Genomic DNA, 10,679 nt, shown 5'->3' on the forward strand with positions numbered 1-10,679 from the left:
GCAAAATGGCCCCCCTGTGTTTTTTCCTGAATAGCAGGAAAACGGGCGGCGCTGCCAAATTTTCAGTACCTTCCCGGATATCAATTTGACACCTTCACACCGTATTTCAAGTCTTAGGTCACCTTAGGTCAGGAGTTATTGAGGTCATGCTGACATGTATTGCAATAAACGAACCAAACATGTATTGTCAACAGTCAGGCTTGTGGCAACAGGTGGACCACCCTTGGCTCATCAAAGAACGAGCTTAGTTAGAACCACTAGGGCCGGCGTGCCCTGCTGCTACCACGTGAAAAGTGGCCATCCTCAGGTACTCAGATGCCTGGTTCAGTACAGCATCCATCTTCTGAAACACTTCCAGCACCTTAAGAAGCACCCGTCTTTGAAGTTCTTTCATGTCTTCCTTGTCGCCATTTTCAGCTTTGCGCTTCTCGGCTCTTCGCTTTGTACCGTGAGAGTGCTCGTCGCCCGCTCCAACCATGCCGTTCAGCGACGGCAGTGCTTTTCGCAGTGTCCCCGCTCTGCTGCAGTGAAGAGCCTGAGTCGGATGCAAATATCTCAGACTCCACACCGTTTGCCACGCCGTTGAATGCGTGGCTGTCGCTGAGCAGGTCAATAACTGCCGCCTTTGCAGGGCTAGGTGGGGGCCCATGGGCCACCTCCAGTTCCTTTAATTGACTTCTTTTGAAGCCGCGCTTCTTTTTTGGCATCTTTCTTGATGTTCTTCCATTTCTGTCTTATTTGAGCCTCGGTTTTCTTGCAGGTTGGATGTTCGGCGTTAAATCTTTCTGTTACCTCCTTCCAACTGGCGTTCTTCTCTCTGTTCGTTTCCATGTTCTTGCTAGTTGTTCCGAATAGAAGCTGTTGGCTGTCCCGTATTATTTCGGCCAGTCTTGTACACTGGACCTTCGTAAATGATGTCATTTTACGGATTCAAAATATATAAAAATAGAAATTAAAGAGTACCAAACAATGATGCTTATTTTTCACAGCTGTGTCAGAAGACGGCAAACTCAAGATCCTAAAGCCAAAAAATAAAACAATCTTTCATTTCTAACGGCTCGAGAATTTTAGAAGGGAAAGTCACGTGTAAATAGACGTAAATGACCTGCCAGCAGCGCAATTTTCGAAAGTTCAATCGCCTCGGCAAAAAATTGCATTGTGAATACGGGTTGGAGTTTGGAGTAATCGTACCCGAAAATCTACCCGTTACCCTTACCTTTTATCCTTACCCCTAACCCGCGATTGTGAATACGGCCACAGATGTATTAGGACTCGCATGGAGACCTCTTATGCTATAGTGGACTGAAAGGACCAAAAGGAGCCTGTCTAGGGCTCCCGGAGAAAGACGTGGGCCCTCAGGAGCCCGCCAGAGCCCCCAATGAGGTATAAGTGAGGGATACCAAGTGCCTGCAATTACATATTGCATAAGCCATAACGCCTTTACAAATCAATATATTATGTATCAGTGGCAGATCCAATGGGGGCCACATGGGTCATGACCCCCCTTGGTGCCCGGGGGCACCACAGGCCTGTCAGGGGCACCACCGGCCTGCTAGGCTGCTGATGCCCCTGGGACCTGACAGGACTGTGGTGCCCCTGACAAGCCTAAAGTGCCCCCAACAGGCCCGTGATGCCCCCGACAGGCCCAAGGTGCCCCTGCAGGGGCACCACCAGCCCGCCAGGGGTACCACAGGCCTAGCAAGGGCACCACGGGCCTGTGAGGGGCCCCACAGGCTTGTCAGGGGCACCCCAGGTCTGTCAGGGACACCAGAGACCTGCCAGGGGCGCCGCCGGCCTCGCAGGGGCACCATGGGCCTGTCAGGGGCACCAGAGGCCTAGCAGGGGTACCACAGGCCTTACAGGGGCACCACCGGCCTTGCAGGGGTACCTTGGGCCTGTCAGGGGCACCACAGTCCTGTCAGGGCCCAGGGGCACCAGCGGCCTAGCAGGGGCACCACAGGCCTGCCAGGGGCACCACCGGTCTAGCAGGGGCACCACCGGCCTCGCAGGGGCACCATGGGCCTGCCAGGGGCCCCACCGGCCTCGCAGGCATCACGGCATCACGCAGGGGCACCCTAGGCCCGCCAGAGGCACCAGTCCAGGGGCACCACAGGCCTAGCAAGGGCACCACGGGCCTGTCAGGGGCACCTCAGGCTCCCGTGCCCCCCTTCCCCCCGGATCCGCCAGTGATGCCACACCACGCGAAACACCGCCAACTACCAGCTGCCGCGCCATAAACACGTGCCGCCAACAACAGTCTTTTTTTGAAGGTCGACTCCGCTCGCGCAACTTTTGACTGACCCTAACTGCTGCCATATTGCTTCCATATTATGCTGTGGAAAGCTTTACTTCACCAAGTGGCTAAAAACCTCCATCAAGGTATATTTTTTAAGCAATTTTGCTGACGTTTTGGGGGGGCAAACAGGCCACTTTAGGCCTTGGGGGGGGGGGGCATGGCCCCCGTGGCCCCCCTAGATCCGCCAGTGTTAATGACCCAAGGATATTTATCGAGGAAAAAAAGTTATCCGATGGCGACAAGAAGGGCAAAAATATACATCATGCCTTTTTTCAGACAAATTGAAATGCCAGCTGGTCGATCATTCAACAGATAGTAAAGTGCAAACATAATATAATATTACTTTTTGGGGCGGCGAGCCATTGCCAGTGACCGGCGGCTGTGCAGTCCCGTCGTCTTTGGCTCCAGAAACGGGGGACTATTAAAGCATCCAAGAGCGCAGCATCCAAAATACGCAACATCCAAAACCGCAGCATCCAGCGATCAAAACCTCCAAATAACATCCAAAATCGGCCCTTTTGGGAGCATTCAGAGCATCCAAGAGCGAAACATCCATGATCCAAGGATGCAGAATCCAAAACCGTATCATCCAAAATGGCAGCACGAGAATACCTGAGAATCGTATTATCCAAGGACGGTTCATCCAAAAGCGAAACATCCAAACATGCAACATCCAGAATCGTATCATCCAAAACAATACAGAAAAGATGGAGCCACTTAAGAGACTCAGTAGCGCCACCTAGCATATGTATTATAAACTATTAGTTTTAGGCTAGCTTGATAGGTGGCGAATGCGTCGTGTTTAGCGGCACATCTTCACGATATGACGTCACTAGGTAATATGACGCCACTAGGTATTCTACAGTGGATCCCCATGATATTTATTAACAACCGGAGCCGACTGCCGGTGGCTGCTCTGTGCTCCCGCCGCCTCCGCCACTCTGTCTCCCGCCAAATAGCTGGAAAGCGCGGGAACCAATAGCGCGCCAAATCGGCGCGCCGCGTGCTAGCTCTTCGCTCGCTAGGTGCAGCTGCACTTGGCGCCGGCTGCGCGCTGCGTGGCAACTCGTTGCTCGGCCGGTACAGATGCACTTAACAAAGCAATGAATTGCGAACAGAGCTGTTAGCTGTTGGCGCCTGGTGGCATTATCGAAAGGTTAGGAGGTCGATGGTATTTGGTTTGATTGATAACTAGGTAGGTAAGTTATTCGTTGAGGTTGCAGGCAGGGGCGTCGCCACGGATTTTTGACTGGGAGGGGGACGATCGACAGACGTGAAATCTAAAAAAAAGAACAGATAAATACTGCTCTCCGCTTTCTTTTCAAAATCGCTGCATCACATGTTAACCCGCGCACCGACGGGGGGGGCGGATATCCGCCCCCCCCTGAGGTTTTTCGCGAATAGCGGGAAAACCGCGGCGCGTAGCGCCGCGAAATTTGGTATGACTATTCCCTCATCAATTTTACATATGGTGTGCAAGTTTGAACTTCCTACCGTTCAAGGTCAGGTCACCAGGTCACTTTGAATGACCCAACCTCAAGTCACTTTTTTGCAACTTTGTCACCGTGCCAGAGCTACAGTAGATGTCGGAGGCCTTTGAAAGTCGCAGGATGTTATTAGGTCATTAATAGCTACAATTTGTTTATCTCGGAATTTTGATATCGGTGACCTAAGGTCAGGTCAATTTCGCGACCTCCCCATTATAAGTCAATAGGGGAAAAATCAACTCCCTGTTTTTACCACTAAAACGGGTCGGAATGGCCCCATATACCATACGTGACTTCATATACGATCAACCTTCACTACCTTGAGGTCTGTTTTGCTGTTGGGCAGCTGTGAGGTCATGTGACGTCATCAAAGGTCACCAAAGGTTTTTGGCCAATAACTCCGTACAGGAACAAGATACAGACGCGTGGATGGTCTCATTGTGTTCAGCTCGTCAAGACGCATCGAATGATATACATGATGACCTCGAGGTCACGTGACCTGAGGTCAACCTTTGACCTTGACCTTTCGAGGTCAACATATATATCATTCGATGCGGATTGACGAGAGGATTACGATGATGCCCTTAGTTTGTTCCTATCTTGATTAATTCGAAAGTTATTCGAGAAAAACTCTCTCCATATCTAGCGCCGCCAATTTGACTTTTTCGACCCCTGTGACGTCATCTTTGACCTGACCTGAAAATGACCTTTGTAAAAATTTTAGATCTTGACCGTGCGTATCCGATGCCGTTTACCGCTTGTCGCTATCTTGCTTCGTTCTCGAGATCTCAGGGGGGGGCGGTCATCCGCCCCCCCCCGTCGGTGCGAAGTTGGCGCAGCGCAGTCAGTGCGCGGGTTAAATCCGCGCCTGACTTTTCATAACGTGACTGCCTGAGGGGACGGGGGGGGGGGTATGTCATTGGGCTAGGAGAATACATAGGGCTGTTCATACAGGGGAAGCCGGGGTAACCGGGCGCGGGGGAAGCCCGGCCACACCGTTTCCGGCTAAATTATTCATAATAAAATGCTTAAGTGTTTGTCCCTTCAGCGTGGCAGCTGAGGTAACGCCAGCGTAAAAGTTAACGCTATCAAAAATTGTATATTGTTAAAGTTATAGAGCAAAAATGATATTTAAAGGGTTTTTAGATAAAAACTGAGATATGTTGGCTGTTGCACTGTTAATGTTATACCATACAACCCTAATATTTATACGAATGTTAGGAAAGGATCGCTTAAGTGTTTGTAGTGAGGGGTGACGAGGCAGGCTGGCTTAAGTATGGCATTTGTTCCAAACATCGCTGTTCTAAAATAAAATTAGCACATTGGGGTAGCCCCGGGCGAGTGGGCGAGCTTACCTCCAACCGAGAGCAATGCCACTAAACCACTGTTTTCCATGAGATGATATGTACCGAGTAGGTTTGGTTTATACCAGTATACCTAGCCCAAAGATAAACTTCGAAAATAAACATGTTATCATAGAAAAAGCCTCTTCGGCCTGTCGCTCCATTCCAGTGCCTATAGGGTAAGGTGCGTAATTAGCAACCCTTTCCTAGTTGCGACCTACCTCTCTACAGAAAAGCTGGCAAGAGAAATCGGGGTAGAAACCAAGATAGAAACAATGTCAAAAGGTCTGCCAGACTTTGCAAATTCTTTTCCGGTTGTCGGTGCTTCTGGTGGAACGTTTTAGGGGTGTTTAGATAAAAATGGCCAGTTTCTTATCCAAAACGTGGGTATTTGGACCCTATCTGATGAAAAGCTATGTACGCTAAGAAAATGCACCTTTTTTATTCTATATCGACAATCCTTTTCCAATTGATTGCCGTTTTCCCGTAGTGAATCACGTAACTGTGCACTGCATGGTAGTCAAAAATGTGTCGCAACCCATATTTCCTATTTGCGCCCGACACGGTCGCAAATAGTGTAGCACGCTACATCTTGACCATCTAACGTAGTATCTTTTCGGCACGGTCGGCCCGGTGACGCGCAGCTGAGCAGAGCGCTGCCGCACGCTTCCCTCCCTTGTCATTATTCCCTCCCTCCTCCCACCCGTCCCCAGGTCCACCCTCCCCAATCATTTCTCACTGTCCGCACAGAATGGGCCGCCATTAAACTCCAATTAAGACAAGCACCTCTGAAGACAGTCACATCAGGATGAGTCATTGGTAGTCATTACAAAGCAGCTGAAGCTACAAGCAAACGTCGGCACACTGTGAGACCACGCGCAGGCTTAAGGCACGTAGCACATTGGGTCTCACGTAGCCATGGTAGCACAACAGTGCGTCTCACTGCAACGGAATCTGCTAAACTTAGCAAACAGCCTCCGAAACAGACGTAGTTCAGGACGTCTCCACTGCGGACAGAAAGCGCTGTTGTCCGAAACAAACGTAGTTCAGGACGTCCCCACCGCGGACAGAAGGCGCTGTTCTACAGACCCTCCCAACCAAGATGACGTCAGTGGGTGGAGCCAGAGTGACGTCACAAGGGGCGTTGCCGGCAGACGAAACGGAAGGAAACAAAAGTTTGAATAAAGTGAAATTGAAGAATCAAAATTAAAACTCGAAAATCACCAACCTTTCGGGGATTGGTTTATGCCAGCGACTACTAAGATGATAAAGCACTCAACACGAAGACGATTCGACGGCCAAAAATTGCAGACACAGAGGAGCAAGGCGACTAAACAGGACAGAGGGCGCCATCTTACGGGCCCACCCACAAGAGGAAGGCAGAGGAAGATGACGGCGCAAGGGCGTGGCAGTCACCCCCTCCCCCCCCCCCCCCCCAGCTATAAAAGGGTGCGCCACCCAACCAGCGGGAGACACAGTCGGGCAGCCGGCAGTCACAGTCGAGAAGCCGAGAGTCACAGTCTGCAGCCGGAGCGCCGGAGACGTCATCTGGAGGCCGCCGTCGGTCCGGGGTCACCCGCGAGAAGCCTCTGCAGTTCGACCGACCAGAGCCGGAGGACAACCGCCGACGCTTGTGACCACACTGAGAAACTCCAGAATGTGAGTGTTGTTGAAAAGTCTGCTCAATCCCAATCCTTGACCCCCCCCCCTCTGCCCAGCCTGCCGTGCCGTGACGACTGCCAAACATTTTCGGTTGCCATAAAATGCACTCTCAATTGGAATTGGAAAACTTAAATTACTTTGAACTTATTGGTCCAGACACCCTAGTAGCATATTAGGATCTGAATTGTGAGGTCATGTCAGAGCCGCCAGTAAATACGTTATTGTCAGTTGGAGTTCACGATTAGGCCGGGAGCGAGATGCTAAAATTTGAATAAGCAGCTCATTGTCACGAACGTTGAGATTGATGACATGATGCATGTCAGCATTGAATAATGAATATGTCTTTGTGGTTGGCCAAGCTGGTTCGTTGATTTATTATCGGGGTAGTCAGGTGCGATTAAGATTTGAGGTTGGGAAGTTTGTGAAATTAAGGGTGTAGATTCATGCTGTACTCACTAAAGTTGCATTGCGAAATCATTGGTAATATTGCTATAGGAATTAATTGCGAAGTCGAAATCAATTATTGAACAGGTAAATACGGTTGAAAGGGAATGTAATGTTTAAGGTGGCGACTGATTCATGCAATCGATCTATGAATATGGCTATGAGTTATGATTTTCGACAGATGCGAATGCTTGAGCTTACGGCGGAATTTCTTCTGTTACTTAGGTGCAGAGTTGAGAGTAGTGGTTTGAGGTCGACGGTCTGACGCTTTGCGACTTTAGATGGTCCTTGTACTTTGCGTCAGTGAAATTGCGAAATGTCGAGTAATAGGTAGCTGTAGAATTGTTTGTGGTTAGAACTAATATGCGACTAATATAGGTACCGATCGCTGTGCTTCTGTAGAATAAATAATAGAAAAGACCATCTTTGTTGGGAAACGATTAAATGGGACAGGGATTTAATAGAAAAAAACTTACGTGGAATGGAGCTGATGAGATGTCGAACAGGGAGATATTGCAGCGATATTTTACCAGATTCACACTCACTGACACATTCGTTGAATCTACCCGGCCCGGAGAGACCGCACACACCAGTACTGCACCGCGAGTGATGACGCGCCCATCGCGGCGCGGCCTTGACAACTGTCGACTGTCGACGCGGCGCCGGCCGGCGCCGCGGTAATCATCGTTCGCGACGCGGGACCGTGCGCCGCTAGATGGCACACGAGAGCAGCGTCGGGAGTGGAGCAGCGGCCACAGTAGGGCAGTGGGCTAACCGTAATTGGGCGCGTGCGGTAGGTGAAGGTCATCGTAGACCAGGAACATGGTTAGTTGTGGAAGTTGCCACGGGATAAGAACGTAAACAGTTACTGCATAATTATAAATACGACATGCTATGTAATATCTAGACTGCAGTTCGTTTAATGTGCATTGTTTACGGTTGATAGGATGATTTAAATTAGATTTCCTCTGAAAAGCTAGCGATCCGTATCCGTATGACAATATTCTGGCATTCTATAAAGATAAATTGTATAGGTAACTAGTAGTCCATCAGAAACTGCGACCAGAAACTATCGAGCGAGTTTCAAGGACTCATTTCCGTTTGAGCACTCAGTAATTTACTATGATACGGCGGTCACAACCAGACGACAGATCCGTGCGTACTAATTGGTTCTAGATCATCTGATTAAATCAAGAGCGGTTCAAGGTCTGCTAGGGTTGTATACGAGAACTGATGATTAGGTTCACGCGTACAGCAGCAATTAGGACTTGAGATTACGATTTGGTTTGGATAAATAATGCGTTTTTGTTCTTCGCGTTCTTGCGAGTTAGCGCCAATGATTACTCCACCAATATTGGCACAGGGCATTGTGAGGCACAGACGGCTTGTTTGCCCGTCTCCTATGGCGTAACGTTTACCAGCATGACTGTATGAGACACAGATGCACTTCTCTAAACCCACGTCCAGACCGGAATAATAAGATGGACACACCGTCACGTACGCAGGGCATATGCACGTTTTCCGCCAGTGGTACCGGCCACTGTTAATTTCCCGCTTAGGTAATACTGGGTAACGAGGCAGTGAGAGGTTTCTATGGCAGAGGAAAGGAGAAGACTGGTACAGTGCAGTCGGAGAGTAAGTTGGAGCTATGCCAAAGGTAAGAAGCCGAAGGTCAGGGGTGAGTCACCCAAAGGGCGGATAAGGCAAGCTGTAGTGTCCCGAATAAGTCCTCATACTTATTTTGTAAGGGTACCTTAATCGGTACTGGACAGCCTCAGGGGAGGTAACGATGTACTCCAGGACACGTAAGGCCTTGAAAGTAAATCCCAGGGTTTAAGGAGAGTTCCTGAGGAGAGTTCCAGGATATGAACGGTGGTCCCTGGGTCGTGAACGGAGGTGTTACACGCGGACCGGAAGAGGGCATAGGTAATCTCTCCCGGATAGAGAGATAAGTCGGATGTAAATCGTGTATGTGTGTACCATAAGTCTATCGGACGTGTAGTGAATCCCATAAATTAGTAGGGTGGATATTTGTGCAAATATTCTGGACGGCCCTGCGATAAGTATCTTTGTCGCCGGTTAGCGGAGCATACAAATGGATTTCGGAAAGAGACATTTATCTCGCCGGGGAGATCGTTGTTGATCCGACGCCTAACACTATCGGAGGGAATTTCGAGGGCTACGAATTAAATTTGGGTGAATACATGAAAGGTGAATGTAACGCGAACAAGGGTGTGAGAATGGTGAAGGATGAGTCTTAGAATAAGGCCGATAGGAATTGCGTAGAATTCGGTTACGGCAGTCGAGCTAGCAACCCTCGAGGGCAACTAAACTATCGCAACGCTAATACGACTTAAGTGGGCAATTTTCGTAATGGGGAGGCCAGTGATATAGGAATGGGTGACTGGACGAATGACCACATTCAATTAATCAATGTAATTACCACCCATAAGTTTGGCAGTGGTCATCGGGACTTCGAATGCCCTGTCCTTCACCTGCCCAACTGTGCCGCAACCCCAGCTGATCGGATCCCTCTATCCCTAATCCGAGCAGTGAAGAAGCATCTCGTATATCATGGTCTATACAATGAAAAGAATCATCAAGCCTCTAAATTAAAAAGCATCTTCCATCAGATGTATTTGTACGCAAGGTGGATCTGTATCTACATCTCTATCAGGTGGATCTCATCACTATCAAGATCCCTTTCTAAATCTATCTCATGATCTCATCACTATCTGGATCTCTCTCTAGATCTCTCTCGGGATCTTTTCCAAGACGCTCAAGCTCCCCTGTTCTACCAGCTCTACTATCGAGTTCCTTCCAGCAGCGAATCTCTCTTCTGCTACACCGCCGAACAGCAGTGGACCGCGCTGTTTGATGACCCGCAAGATGCAGTACTTTTCTTTCCTCTATTCATGACTTCTTTCTAAATCCCCTCGCTACAATAGCTCAAGAGGGGAAAGAAAGGGGAAAAGACAGAAATGAAAATGAGGTGTTGCTGAAGCTTGTTATGTGTGGCGGGTGCCTACCAACTGTCGTCACCGACTGCAGGGGTGCCGAATCCAGGGCGGGCCTCGAATATCATGCGAGATAGCCGCAAAATTGGGGGTTTCGCCTTATTTTCGCCTTTGGTGCATCACGTCATGAGTTTTCACCTTCATAAAGGTGTTGGACAAACGCTCCTGTTCCAATGATTGAGTGCTTTGCGTATAAGTTGCCTTTTTGCAATCATATTGCAACTTTTCAGGCGTCGCATTTTTTGCCATTTTTATTATGGGAAAACCCATAGACTTATTAGCGACCCTCCCCGGTCGCTAAACGGGACGAGTGTCGAGTTCCCTATTAGCGATTTTTGTAATGGTTTGCCAAAATGCTCAGTGCAAATAAATTAGTGGATATTGGGGCAGAAAAGGAATGGATTTTAATAGCAAAATGAACGATCTCCGA

Source organism: Amphibalanus amphitrite, unplaced genomic scaffold, assembly GCF_019059575.1.
Source record: "Amphibalanus amphitrite isolate SeventyFive unplaced genomic scaffold, NRLGWU_Aamphi_draft 000086F_arrow, whole genome shotgun sequence".
Classification (NCBI taxonomy): Eukaryota; Metazoa; Arthropoda; class Thecostraca; order Balanomorpha; family Balanidae; genus Amphibalanus; species Amphibalanus amphitrite.